This window comes from Numida meleagris, chromosome 7, assembly GCF_002078875.1.
Source record: "Numida meleagris isolate 19003 breed g44 Domestic line chromosome 7, NumMel1.0, whole genome shotgun sequence".
In the NCBI taxonomy this organism is placed as follows: Eukaryota; Metazoa; Chordata; class Aves; order Galliformes; family Numididae; genus Numida; species Numida meleagris.
This window is the reverse complement of record NC_034415.1, coordinates 3,203,498-3,218,019: the sequence shown is the minus strand read 5'-3', so window position 1 is coordinate 3,218,019 and position 14,522 is coordinate 3,203,498. Positions and strand designations below refer to the sequence as shown.

At 36.6% G+C, this 14,522-nt stretch overlaps 1 long non-coding RNA gene across 2 annotated transcripts in view; it reads left to right on the top strand.

The window, feature by feature from the left end:
- LOC110402935 overlaps positions 1,572-14,522 on the top strand; it is a 96,802-nt gene continuing 83,851 nt past the window's right edge. Inside the window, exons 1-3 of one of the 2 annotated variants that reach the window (XR_002441405.1) lie at positions 1,572-1,690; positions 10,676-10,816; positions 13,913-14,035. This is a non-coding gene — a long non-coding RNA (uncharacterized LOC110402935). Of the gene's footprint in view, positions 1,691-10,675; positions 10,817-13,048; positions 13,555-13,912; positions 14,036-14,522 lie in introns of those variants that run through there. The other variant, XR_002441406.1, reaches the window with a different exon arrangement.

Genomic DNA, 14,522 nt, shown 5'->3' with positions numbered 1-14,522 from the left:
TTAAATAAGCAGCATTTGACTTCTGCGATTACTAACTTCCTTTTGAGACAGAAAATATGCAGCGCTAGTTTTAATTATAGGTTGTTGAAATAAAAATAATTCATTTAAATTTTTAAATCTGTAAGCAGAGTAGTAGTCAGAATAAAGTTTCAAAATTAATATATTTTTCTATAAATGTGCAGTTCTGATACTGCAATCTTCTACAATATTAATTTTAATAATCAAGTCTGTCCAGATTTCTCTTAACCATAGGTCTACTCAGGAAAAAAAATAGCAAAATAAATGTAATTATAAACAGGATTAATTCCGTCTTCTTTTTTTTTTTTTTTTTTACACCAAAGTCTTTTTTGCTGCCAAATATCTTCAATACCTAGGAATATAGTTTGTGTACAGTTGTGTTCAAACAAACAAACAGAATTGAAAATATTAAATGACACCTTTGAAAGTGAAATAACTTTGAAGTTCAAATAGGGATTTCTGTGTTTCTTCACATTAAGATTAACCCCTATTGTTTTTTCTGTTCTGATGTTATTCAGCCCACTGGAAATCATCTCCCCAAGAGATCAGTACTTCACCCCAGTATGCTGAGTGAGTTAGCCTTCAAAAATATACAGAAGGAAATAAAAGCCACAGACAGCTAGCAAATACAGCTAAGCCATGAATGAGTCAACATGTCTGTTAAGATGCATTGACTTTCTATCCATTTACATTTAGAGGTAAGTACACGTTGCAAACGAGAAATTGTTAAACAGCTGAAATTATTCACCGCACTGCCATACAGCAAGCTAATTTTGTATACTGCTTTCTGTGACTTCATCTTGGTTATTCTTGCCATAAAACAAATGGAACTGTTCTAGATGTCATTTAATAGAGATAGCTTCTTACCAGAAAGAGTACTTTTAGTAGGTCAAGTGTGTAATTCTTCGTGTAAACTCTGAATTGTGTCAGGATTTTTTTTTTAATCTGCTTTTGCCCTCCCCTGTATTTACAGGGGCACTCAAACTGATGAATAAGCATTTTGATAGAATATTTTCCAGTATGTTTCCTAAACATAGTTGGAATATGTTAATCCAGTAAGGCATTTTATTGGCAATTCATGCTACAGAAACAATATAACAACAATTATACTAGCAATACCAACTCCCCAATAATAGAGCACTTTCATAAGATTATATGTTCTTACTTCTGTATGTCAACTTGATTATCGAAGCCTCCTCCATCTGTAACTGGTGTTATCTCATGGCTCTAAAACCTTTATTCATGAAAAAAAATTAGGCATCTAACTAGTTCTGCAGAAATTATTTCATAATGTAATCTTTCTAGAAAAAAATGTGGATTTGATAGTCAATGTTTTGTTCCTCTTCAGTATGTACACATAGGAAGACCTGATGTTTGCAGATTTATTACTCTCTGAAGGGCTAACAGGCAAAGGAATGAACATTTACAAAAATAGTTCTGACCCTCAGCTCTTTACAACGTGTAGGTATTGTTAGTGTCTCTGTGCCACTCATACAAATAATTAGAAGAACAACTACCTGGTTTTCTACATGTGTTACAGCCCTGAATCATTCTGAATGAAAAACAAAGGCCGGGATCTGTCGTCTGATCTGACACAGATGACATGGCATTCTTAAACCTAGCATTAGTCCTGATGCCTGATGCAGGATCTGAGTCTCATCACATGAAGTAGGTAGGATGTCTTCCTTTAATTTTTAATGAAAGCTTTTTATCCTTGTTGAATGGATAGGGATAAAACATTATGCTCCACGAGCTAACCAATGAGGTGATTACCAGTGGCTTAGTTTGAATGGTGAATTACATAATTTCCTAAGAAAATGAGTAAGGAATTGGCTGTCTATATATACTCAATTACTGTGCAAAATCAAGCATATGATCTTATTAATTTCTTATTTCTTCACCTCCTTCATATTTGCATTCAGCAAAGCAGTGAAGTACAAGTTGAGTTGAAAGGAGTGGCATTTGCCCGAGTTGCATGTGCTCACTCACACAGACAGTGCTGTACTGAATCTAGTCTGGTGTGAATGAGAGGAAGGAAAATGGCATAGGAATGGGCATATGTTTGAACTGGCTTATGTACGTGAATGGTGTTACGATTTCCCACTAAAATAACATCAATAATAATATTATCTAATACTTATTGCTGACGTGCTCCTAAAAAGTACAATTCTCATGTTTTCACTCACAGCTCACTATATTCTAAACATGTTTTGAATGGGATTCTAGAATGTTACTTCTGTGTTGAGAATTTAGCAGTTTATGTGTAGATAATATTTGTTTTTAAATAGTGCAGTACTATAATTTTGTGTTATAATATCTTTGTATTTGTTACCAGCTTTGCTGTGAGTAGAAACAGTATTGCTGCCCATGAGATATTATCAGACAATACATCTGCTGGATGCATATAAATATTTTTGAATGAGAAAAACCGTGCAGCTTTTAAATGGGAGGCAATGTAGTGCTTGCTTACGTGCACTCTGGACTACCATTACAGAATGTCCTGTAGTGCAAGACTGTCAATCAGTATTTAAATGGAGACTTGAATTATCTCAGAATAGCTACTCATTTTTTTGACTGATTATTGTTCCAAATGTTCTACCTTTAGAGAAATTATTCATGAATAATTCTAGTCATCCTATCTTTGATTCTAAATATTGAATACAATCTAACAATTAACCTCCTTAGGAGTTTTTTTCATTGATCATTGCATGATGTTTTCTGTTCCACTGGCTCTTTTCATCTTTTCTTGAAGGACATGCAAGCATATCATGACAGGACACTGGAAATAATCGTAACACGATAAATGTTTTACACTCAGCAGTATATATTTCAGTGTCTTACAGGATCACTGTCGTCTCACCAAGAAATGTGAGAACAAGAAGCTCTTACCTATAAAGTATACCTTAAGTTCTTTATTATTTATTTGCTTATTGGACTCTTATTATGCCTGACAGTCCCTTCCAAACATGCATTTTTGTGCTCCCTAGTTAAAAAGGGAAAAAATATTTTTCAATAACTGTCCTTCCAAACTTTTGCTGTTATATCTGGACCTATGGATTAGGTATGTAATTTTCTTTACTGGCTCACTGGCCAAAAACACCATGAATTGTAGCAGTGCAGATGAACACGCACTGAATATACATAAGTCACAAAGTAACACAGGGAAAGAATATTAACTGATCTGCATTTTAGGAAGTAACTTGGTTTGGTATACCTTTCACTAGACATGCATCAATTAAACAGAATTTTAGTTTCTCTCATTTAAAACAAAACAAAAATCCCCACAATCCTGAAAAATTTCTCAAAGCGTGACCTGCTCTTTCAGCTCTTTGTGGAGTGAGCTCACATTAACTACCTGTCCATTATGTTTTGGATCATATCCTGCATTCTATACGGATTGTAAACACCGATTGATGTTCTTATTTCAGTCTAGCAACAGCTTACTCTGGTCATTACAAAGAATGGATTGCTCTCTTTGTGTACACAAGTGCAAATGGATTTCCTAGATCAGTGTGAAGGGAAACAAACTTTCTACAGTTGTCTACAAATTTGTATGAATAGTGATAGATACAAACTAATATCATACAAGAACTTGGCAGGGAAAATACAAATCTAAATTCTAAACAGCAAAGAAAAAAAAAGAGAAAAAGAGAAAAAAAAAAGAAAAAGCATTAAACACTTTGCACTGTTAGAATATGGATTAATCAAAATTAGTTGGCAATACGCGTGATTTTAATATTTCTTTGCTGTACAATACAAGATGAATGAATTCCATGCCTTTTCACACCTTTGTGCTCCCACATCTTTCCTTTAATTTTCTTCTAGCCAGTTTGGATCTAGAAGACATGTTTCCAGGCTGGATGGCTACCTTTTTTCAGAAACTCTGTAATACATTTTGGATAGATGGACTGTATGGATAGACTTGAGCTTGTTTCGAAAGGCATGATGTGCTAACATTACTTCAGCATAGTGGTATACATCAGGAAAGTCCTGATCCATTCACTTCCACTCATGTCTAAAATCACTAGTTTAGGAACAGGTCTGACTAGAAAATTAGTCCTCTTTTCAAGGAAGATATCAGTGAACAAAAAGACAGTATTTGTCAGTTTTAGAGACAAGGTACACAGAATAATTTAAATTACTGCTTAGAAAATTGCAGAAATTGCTGTTTGTGCTCTATCTGATTCAATACAGTGCCTTAAATTTGGAGCTCAGGTGCTTAGATATGTTAAGAAATTTTATATACAACAAAGTGACTTATTCCAGCTGAACAGAAAGGATTCGGTGACCATGCCTAGTGAGTCCAAGGAGTGAATGGATTTTAAGTTACCACTTTTACACCAAAAGTAGATTGTCTCCTTGGCTAGTCAAAAGCTGAGAACACCTGTGTTCCCCCCACGGTCCTCAGCAAACAGCAAGAGATAGGAGCTGCATTTACACCTATAATAGTACAATGGCTTTTTTGCTGAAGTTAGTGTCACACAAAGGAATAAAATGACTGTTCTTTTCAGGCAGCTTACTTTTAAATTCTAAAAGTTTCTCTCTTCTGCCTTTTGTTACCATTTTCTATATTTTAAAGCACAATGCCAAATATAGCCTAATATAGGAATGAGATGACAAGAAAGCAAACTTTCCATGACAGTGCGAACAGACCAATTCACCTTTTGTTGTTGTTCAAATTGGAGACAAAAGGCCTTTGATTAAGGATATGGAAGACTGTGTGATTATTAATACACCCTTCAGTCTCTAAGATTGTATTTAAATCATTAGAAATTTGGCTTTGGACCTAGCTACTACTTGAACCTTGGTACTACCTTGGACCTAGGTACTTGGTTTTGAAATCTTAGTTGGAATTTTAGTAAATAATCCTAATACACTGATCTGTCCTTCCATGTATTAAAGCTATTTCAAACATTTATACAGATTAACCGGCAGTTATTTCCTGACAGACTTCTTTACTTGAATCTCAACCGAGATTTTTGCATTTAGATTTCAAGTTGTTGCAACTGCTGATGTGATTATGCGTTATTTGTTTATTTGCATTGTAGCATACGTCTTCCTTTTCCTCATGACCCCAAATCATGTTAGTTTTTAATGAATTTGTTGTGACACCTTGTTTGCAAATAGTAGTTTTAAGAATTTTTAGAATTAGGATATAGAAAAATTTTGTTGTGTTGTAGTGCGTGCTACCAAGTGGTTACTAGATTAAGTATGCCTATGGAAGTTAGGCTGATTTCCAGTATGTACTGAATGAATCTTAGGTTGAGGACAGGAAGGGTTCAAGCCTAAGTGTGAAATGAGTTACTCTAGCTCATGTTGCTCCATTAAAGTACCCTAAAAAACGGAGGCGCTGCAACTGAGAGTCTTTCCTAGTTTTCAAGCAATGTTCATGCCTGTAATCTTAAAGTTTTCTTGCATGTAAAAGGACTGGTGAGGACACTGTAACAGTGTCATTCCACAAAAAAAAATTCAGCTAATGGCTGGCAGTTCAGTCTCTGGGGAGAAAAACTTTATTGAGTGCTGTGTGGTCTGACCTGATCAGACCATTGTGATCTATTAGATAAATGATGGTCTGAGAAGCCAAGAAAGAAACTCTTGTGAAACTGGGAAAAGATTAGGGATAGGGAATCCAATAGGGATGGTTTGAGAGAGGATTAGTTAGGTGACTGATGAGTTTCCACTATGGAGCCCAGTGGAGGCTCTGTGGACTTGAACGCTCACCTGTAAAAGCCATACTTATGTTTCTGCTCTAATCTTGGTGATTCTGACTTGGGAGTAATAAGGCACGTCTACAAAAATGAATTATGATTCGGGAGAATGAAGGAATGGCTTGATTCCCAAAAGGTTAAACATTCTGTGCTAGAGAGAGGAGAAATGACCTTGTGTTAGAACAGTACAGATACATTGTTACTGTCCATTAATAAAATGTTTATTGACTGTTAAGAAGTAAGTTGCTAGGTTGCACTGAACAAGTGAGTTGCTGTGCTTGTGATGGGAAGATACGCTTTAATGGAAAGTCCCTTCAGAATGATCTAATCCAATATCAGAAAGATGTACAGCATTTTCATATAGGTCAAGAAACAAAATGAAATTTGGGTTCAGTGGGAGAGGATTTCAATCCCATGGCTGTTTGCAGGAGTGGCACGCTTCTTGAACAAATATAGAGGGGAAAAAAAAAAAAAAAAAAAAAAAAAAAGCAAAGAATCACTTGGAACAGTCCTACATTTAGGTCAGACAAAGTGGATGTTCTTTTTTCCTAAACAGTTCTAGAAGCAGATTGCATATTGTTTTATGGATAGTGTTGCTGCGAGAAACACCAATCCTTATACTACATTTCCAAAAGTGTTAATTGATTATAATTATGATATTCTTCCTGGGATGGAGTGCTAACTCCTGTTCCTTGTACCTCAGGGACGTTTGACAAAAAGTTTTCTAGACTCAACCACCTGCTAGTAGTCTGCTTAGAAGACTGAAAGTGTCACCTACTTTCAGCCGAGTCCCGGTTTGATGAGGGTAAACAAAGCGCATGGCATGAACAGCAAGGTACTGTCAGACTAACATTAACGCTGAAATGTGTTAGCTTTTGCATAGAAATCTCAATGTAATTTAATTCAAACAATGGATTTGTTTCCCCGAGGAAACTGTATATCCAAAGTGTTTTTCATGGATCTTTGCACAGAAGTCAGATCATATGCTGTAAAAGCAACCGGCGCATTTACAATTATTTAGAACAGAAAACACTGAGAGTCAGCTAAAATACAGCTTTTAGTCCTTTGGGATGTAATTTGTTTAGAAACAAAACATTCTCTTGAAGATAAATAAGAAGAGACATTGATTCTGCTAAACAGAATACTTCTTAGTAAATTGAAAATGACTTCCCAAAACTACCATAACACTTCTAAGAATTAAAAATGTCCTGATGGGAAAGTTTGATCCTGAAGAGTTACAGTTACAGTTACAGTACCTAGAAAACTTACCTGTGTGTATAATACAACCGAGAGATAGGCTGTAACAAGGAAGACTGTTCAACTTGTGGTTTAGACCAGACTAGTGTTGAAGCAGCTAGGTGGCAACATGTTATTAACTGGATTTCAAATAGCCAATCATTCAACAGAGCTACAGTAGCACTCACAAAATATTAATGGAGCCCTACAATTTTCTAATCTTTTTATAACTGCGCCTCAAATGTTCCAGTCACATGCACAATAGCATGTGAATGCTATTCAAAGTTCCCACGGTCACATACACATACCCAAGCATGGATCCCCAGCGCTGCACCGTGCACCATCCACTGCTTCTCTAGCTGGATGTGAGCTGCTTGTGGTATTCAATGGGAGGATGCTCTGCTTGGCCTGCGCAGAGGTGGTTGTACCTGTGAGTCAATTTGTGCCAATAGCAAGCCAGGTTTAGATGGATGCTCTGTTATCCTTTTCTCACTACAAGGTCTCTCACCAGTGTTTCAAATTAAAGTTTGCAATTATGAATGTTTAATTGCTGAGATGTGAGTCTCTGCTTTCTCCACTGAAAGTAATTTCTGTTGTAAAATATCTGCAGAATGTCAAGCTCTAAAACCTGTGTCACTACTAAACTTTTACAGTAGAGATTGCTGTTGTAGCCCCATAGGTGTTTTCTGTGCCTTGGAAAATTCAGCTCAACTCATCGTATGAGAAGTTTATGAAAATTATGTTATCTAGACATGTCGAAGCATGACTCCAGTCCAGGAAATGACAAAGAACCAGGCTACCAGGCTTGTAAGGAAGCGTGGATTCCAGGGTGAAGATCCTGGGATTTTTATCTTCCCAAGGGGAAGATAAAAAGGGCTCACTGGAGTGTCAGAAAGCACTGGAAACATTATATGGAACTACCCAAGACAGGAAGTACTTGTTTCATCATATTGACTTTCCAAAATGTTACTTAATATCACTTTGGGAAGCACTCTTCCTTATTGCTTTCCTCCTTAGTGTACTGATAAACAAGAATGAGGACTCCTGCAATTGTTCTTCACAATAATGTCCTATATTTATTTATATATCTTTGGGGGCAGTCCTGTAGCATTGATATTGTGGTGCTGGACCCATAGTGTTTCAATAACTGTCTGCCTTCTGCTAAGTATGTCCTGGTACCTGCAGTGTCTGAGGCACTGACTCAGATGTGGACGATGTGGTTCGACACTTGGTCAAACTTGTTTGTCAGCCTCAATTCTGAACATTGTCTTGAACCCCAACAGGCACCATACGTTCTGAAAATGCAAGATATTCACTAAAATAGGAATTAGTAAAGTATTTTAAGAAAGTTGTTTTACTTAGAAAAAAAAATAAGTAGAAAAAGAAAAAGAAATCTGTAAACTTATTTTTTCAGAGAATGCAATTTCAGGGCTCACTTGTACAATGAGATGTGGAAAGACTCTAAGGGACTTTATTTCGGTTCAGCAGTCTTTGCACACACCATCAATTACAAGGTTGGAAGCTCAATTATATAATAGGTATTACAAGTGAAGTGAAACACCAGGAGATGAGAAAAAGACAGCTGTAGTATAAATATGTGTAATTAGCAGGAAAAAAAAGGTTAAAGAACATTCTAAATATTTCTGCTGTATGTTGCTGAGAATTAAGGCATAACTGCTCATGAGTTAGCAAATATTTGTCTGAGGCTCTGTTGTTACAGTATGTAATTACTGTTAACTTTTACCTTGTTCAATATCATGGTGTTTTTGATTAGCAAGCCTCTGGAATTTTCCCAACAGAGATAACTGTCAAAACTCCTGACATGTATCTTTTCCTCTTCTTATACTTTGCATTTCTCTCAGAAGTAGTACCAGAGGATTAGAAGACATGCTCAGTTTGTCACTTTTGTATCCATTATAATAACTAGAATTTGAAAAGGTCAGTCACTTTTTTGGACCAGCATGCCTCTTTTGTCTCTGAAACAATTCATGTTAAGTGGAGAAGACAGAATGGTTTTTACAGGCTTCCTGAAAGCTGTCAAAACTATTACACTCTCCAGAATTCGAGAGATCTTTGCAATTTTATTATTTTGCAAGAGACTTATTTGCCTCTGTCTATTCTTCTGTAAACATTGAGCTGCATTTCTTATTTGCCTTTCATTGTTGGTGTTACAAAATTGGTTATTGAAATGGTTTCTGAAACAAATTTATGTAATACATTCTAGAGTATAATCACTGATAATATTAGCAGGGATGTGGAAAATGCAATTTATTTTTTTCTTTTATATTTTCCCTTCTGAAGTGCAGTAAATTGTTGACCTTTTCTACTTCAAAAGACAAATTCATTTTTATTATATACCTTGTATCTTGATATCTTGTTGACTATAGTACATTATGAATTTTCCTGGGTAACATAGTCTGGCTTCCTACCAAGAACAAGCTTTACCTTACTACAGTTCATTGAAATGTCTGGCTGCTTTGGAACAGAAGAAAAATCTATTGACAGATGTCCTGACAAGGCAGTAATGAAAAGGTCATACTACATTTCCTGCAGCATTTATCTTGTGGGGCTTTTTTTAGGGGCTGCGTACCATAAACTAGATCAAATTATATCTAATTAGAAACACAAGTTCTACAATGGAAGTTAAAAAGCTATTAAATACTTCTATTAGAATTATTGCACATTGTATTTCAAAATTCTGAAACTGTTAAATGGCGTCTTATCAACATTCACATTCAGTCTTAAAACTTTTTAACTCTTCTAAAGATCAAGGTCACAAAGCTCAGCAGTTCCTGTTTTATGGAGCCTTGGGGCCATTTTGAACTATTACTACTTCAAGAACTGTTGATTATGATTGAATACTGGAACAAAAGTACATCATAGATATTCTTTGCAAGCCTTCCCTGACAACATTATCAGTGTATGGAATAACAAATGCCTAATATTCAGTGACAATTATGAAAATGCTTGCTGATCAATATTTTGTCTCTCCTTGATAAGCTACAACTTATTGTAAACTGTCTATAAGTATTGCATATTTGAGTAAAGGCATCAATTATGCTTCCTTTATCATAATGTCCTAATTTTATAAAGCACAGTAAAAATAACTGATCCCACTAAAAAAAAAGTTTTCTCTGTTTATTTACAATAGTAATTTAGATAAATTTGAAATAGGCTATTTTGAAAAGACACAGAACTCTACAGACATCTTTCAGCTGGATTCAAGAGATTTTTAGATGTGTAGGTTCTTAATTACATTGGTGATAATGCCATCACAGTAAAATCGGGTGCTTTAATTGTGCTTTTTTTACACTACTTTAAAATAACTTATTTTTTTCTGTCAAACCTTTTATGCATGCACAATATCAACAATAAACTTTGTTACATTCTATCTAGCTCCATATCTTATAATATTTAGTGTGAAAATTCAGTCCAAAGTCAAATGGGAGTTTAATTCACTAAGATGTTTTATTCCATAAGATTCACTTCTAAATGGGAAGCATATGGATTCTAATTAGTACCTTTGAAGAATACCAACATACATTAAGTCTGGCTTTGCCTCTGCATTTTGTAAAAAGTGAGGTTGGTCAGGGTACAGTATTATGTATTTTGTAAAACTTAATTCCCCAGTTGCAAAATCTGACTCAAAATATAACTTCATTGATTGTTCAACTACTGCTTACAATTTTTTTTCCCTCTATTTTGTCTTCTAGCAATTAATGTATGATGTGCCCAAGTGTGTAACTCTAGCAGAAGTACTTCCTAAACTCAGTTGGTGATTATTCTTTTTCTTATCCTATCAAAATGGACTAAAGGAACAAAAAAGACCTTTCAGTCCAACTCTGGGTTCTGAGGTGAGTTATCGGGCAGCATCCCTCTTAAAAATTATTGTTTTCTTTCATACATGTATGTTCTATGATTTATATATTATACATCTGTAGGGGAACTGTTAGGGAGGGCTTGAACTGGTGATTGAGCCCCTGGGGAAAGAGTGTGGTTGGTGTGGGGAACACAGGCAGATTGTTTGCAGCTGTGCTCCCCAGGTGATCAGAAGGGGTAGAGCCAGTGTGGAGCCCCTCAGGGCTCATACAAGGGCTGGGCACTGAAGGGAGAATATCTCTCTGGTATAAACTGCTTCCTGCAAAAGAGTGCTGTGTAGCTAGAGAGCCCCTTCCCCATTTTGATGAGTTCTGTTCTTTTTCTTGTATATGACTGTTGGCCTACCTGCAAATACTTCATCTGGTATGCCCAAGAACCTGTCGGAAGCAATTTAGCTTCTTTGTCAGCAGAACAACACCTAAATCCAATCCACTTAGATCTGAGGGGGAGGGTGAGGGAGGGAAATTGCTACTGGAGAAGGATTTCTCTAACACAGATGACATAGCTTCAAGACTGATGAATTTCATTTTCATTAAGAACCTGTTTAGTGTGGGACCATTCTACCCTCAGTAAAAAACAAAGCTGGTGTGAAGAAAGTGACATGAAGGCAACTTTGTAACAGTTTCTTAACACTTATTCTTTTTAAAAGCATTTTTTTTTAATTTACAAAGTGCTTTTATTTTTAGTGATGTGTTTTTATGATCAATAAGGAGTTAATTATAAATAATTTGTACTTGATATATCTAGCTATGAAAAATACTAAGTTCTGAATGGTTCAATGCAAGTGAGCCTTATGTTCGTGTCTCTGGTTTTTATCTACTCTCTTCCCTTTCCTTTCCCAAACAGTTTTTTTTTTTTTTCCTCTCAGAAAGAGCATAAAAAGGCATCATCTTAAAGTTAATTTGACACTGGCAGCAGTTGCCCCAGTGGGTCACTTCTGGGGCACCCACAGCTCCAACAAGCCATCTGTATAAAGAGAAGACCCCAGAAGTGAGGGATCACACGGTTACAAATGTGTGACTAGAACTTTTTGTCATTTGTTATAAAATGGTGTTTAGATACTTGTGGATTTTTATTTACTTCTTGAGTGTTACTGTTTTATTATTTTGCTGAAGTTGATTCCCAGTGGCTGGTTTACTGTTTACCAGTTAGCAATACACTGTCGATAAATCAGTAAACCTCTCCAATCTCATTTTGATTTATGTTATTTGAAATGAGCACTTTTTTACCCTGGAACACACTGTATCTAGAAACCTTCTTGATTGAAATAAAAGATAACAATAACTAATTTCTAAGTAATTTGAACCTTGCAGTGTGGTGAAATTTTTCTTGTTTGTTAGAATTTGCAAGGTACATTTAATGGAAAACAAAGAAATGTCCTTTAGAAACATTTTCCCTCGGGCATTTTAGTTATTTTCATCGACTTTTCTGAAAGTCATAATTTTCATTGTTGTCATGGTTCTCAAGTCTACTCTTAGAACAAAGGTTATAAAAATGCTAATTTAAAGTAGAAGATATAAACAAAGGACAAATAATAACTATTTTTTCCCCAACATTGTCAAACAGGGACTAGCTTCTTAGTAGAAAGATTGCTTAATGAAGGCTCACTCTGTATAGCTGAAGGTGTATTCTCATTCGTGAAAGCTTATCTGACTCAAGTCCTTGAAAATCTTCCAGGTCTCAACTACAGGTGTTCACTGTGCTCAACTGAAATATAAACAATAGAAAAAACAAATCATATAGTGGCATGTAGGCCTATTATGTGTCAGGATGAATTACAAGAGAGTGATGGTACCAAAGTGATAAAGGATTATGACTTTATATGCTGCAAGCGATGAACCGCAATTATATTAGCCAAGAACAAGAGATTACTCCCAATAAAGCACAATTTAGTGTGAATACAGGCTGCTCATAATATATGGGGTGTGAGTATGTAAAATAGTTTAGCTCCAAGGGTAAGTTTTCAGAATCAGTGTGACCTTTTCATTTTCCCGAGCTATCAGTCTGTTTCCATAGCAGGGATAATTTTTTTTTCAGGCACTGAAAGAATGTATCTGTAGAGACAGAAACTGTGATGAAATGTTACTCTAAGCCTCTCTGCTTTCAACAATTGCATTGCAAATTAGGAGGCAAGGATTTAACCTTCGCTGGAAGGGCCTGGTTAGTGTTGCCTCAGCCATCTGGGCTCAGCTGTGGTGGGCTGGGCCAGCACAGGGCTTGCAGCTGGCACGTGCTGCTGAGTGCAGGGGGTTGCACAGGTGAGACAGTGGCCCTGTCCTGGTCACAGTGGCTTCCAGCTGAATCTGCAGCAGAAAGGACCAGGAGAAAAAAGCCAATTCATGTAAAAATGACCCACCAAGGAGGCATTTAGCATTCTGTACTTTAGGAGAGTGCATCTATTACAGTGGGTGCTTTGCACATGGAAGGAACAATTCCCTCCTGAGGGAACTCTTGCAAGGGCGGGAAAAGTCCAGAGGGAAGCATTGCCACAACTGCTGCCTGTCAGAGCGGGGACAGTCCTGCTGCACGTGCTGATGTGTCAGAGCAGTAGGGACATGCCTGAAGGGCCACAGGCTGTTGCCAGCAGCACACCTGAGTGTGGCAGGGCCTGTGAGAAACAGAGCTGCAGAAACCGCTAGGTTTCCTGCCACAACTACTACACCATCTGTCCTCTCCTCAGAGGAACGTCCTGTGGAGCGGTGGTGAAAAGGAGGTAAGTTGAGAGCAGGCAGGCAGGGGGAAATGGGTTGGCCTACTTGCGTGTTTTTTTTTTATTTATACTTGAGGCAGTGATCACTGGTTTGCTTTGTTGAGCAGTGAATTAAAGTAAAATGGGGATGAGGCTTGATCTAAGATTCTATAGGCTGGATGTAAAATGAGCCCTTTCGCAAGTTCCAATCAATAACAGTGAGTTGAAGTAAAATACCCCCACCTGTGGTGCCTGCTAGCTCCAGGTGGAAAGCAGGTGTGGCCTCCGCCCATATCACATGCATTTGTGATAGAGGTGCTAGAAGGCTTTCATTTGTTTTTTTCATTTTTCATTGTTTTTTTCATTTGTTTTTGCTCCTTAGTGGATTTTGTGTCAGCAGCATGTGGGATTTCCTTTGGTCACTTAACATCATCTTATCATCTGGACACCAGCACTCAGAACAGCACGGCAGCTCTACTTCATGGCTTCTACTTCATGGCTGCAGGTAAGAAAAAATAATATTTCTGAAGCAGTCTTCTTGTGGAATGCGTAATTTTATTAAATGGTAATAAGTTTTAATTAATTTGTTATATGATTTAATTCAGAAGTTGACACGTTCTCTGTATTCAAATGTGGTAATCAATTAGTTATATGCTTTGTAAAATGTAATGTAAATCTCCTTTTAACTGCTAGAACTCAGTTACTGGCCTGGCACTCTCCTCAGTACTAACATGGTTTTAGTTCACTGTTCTCTGGTCTGAAATTGGTGAAATCCTTCTAAGTTTAGAGGATCTGCTGGGAGGTTGCTGGATTGGAAGACAGCTAGAATTTGTCTGTGCTGTTGATGGAAAAAATGTATTTAGTTCTGTTCCTGGGCTTGTGGTACTCTTCAATGTGCACATTTAAGTTATGTTATAAGATGCCTCTTCATAGTTTAAGACTGTTTACTAGCATTTGTATAAATGAACAGTTAACATCATAGTTCACTGTAC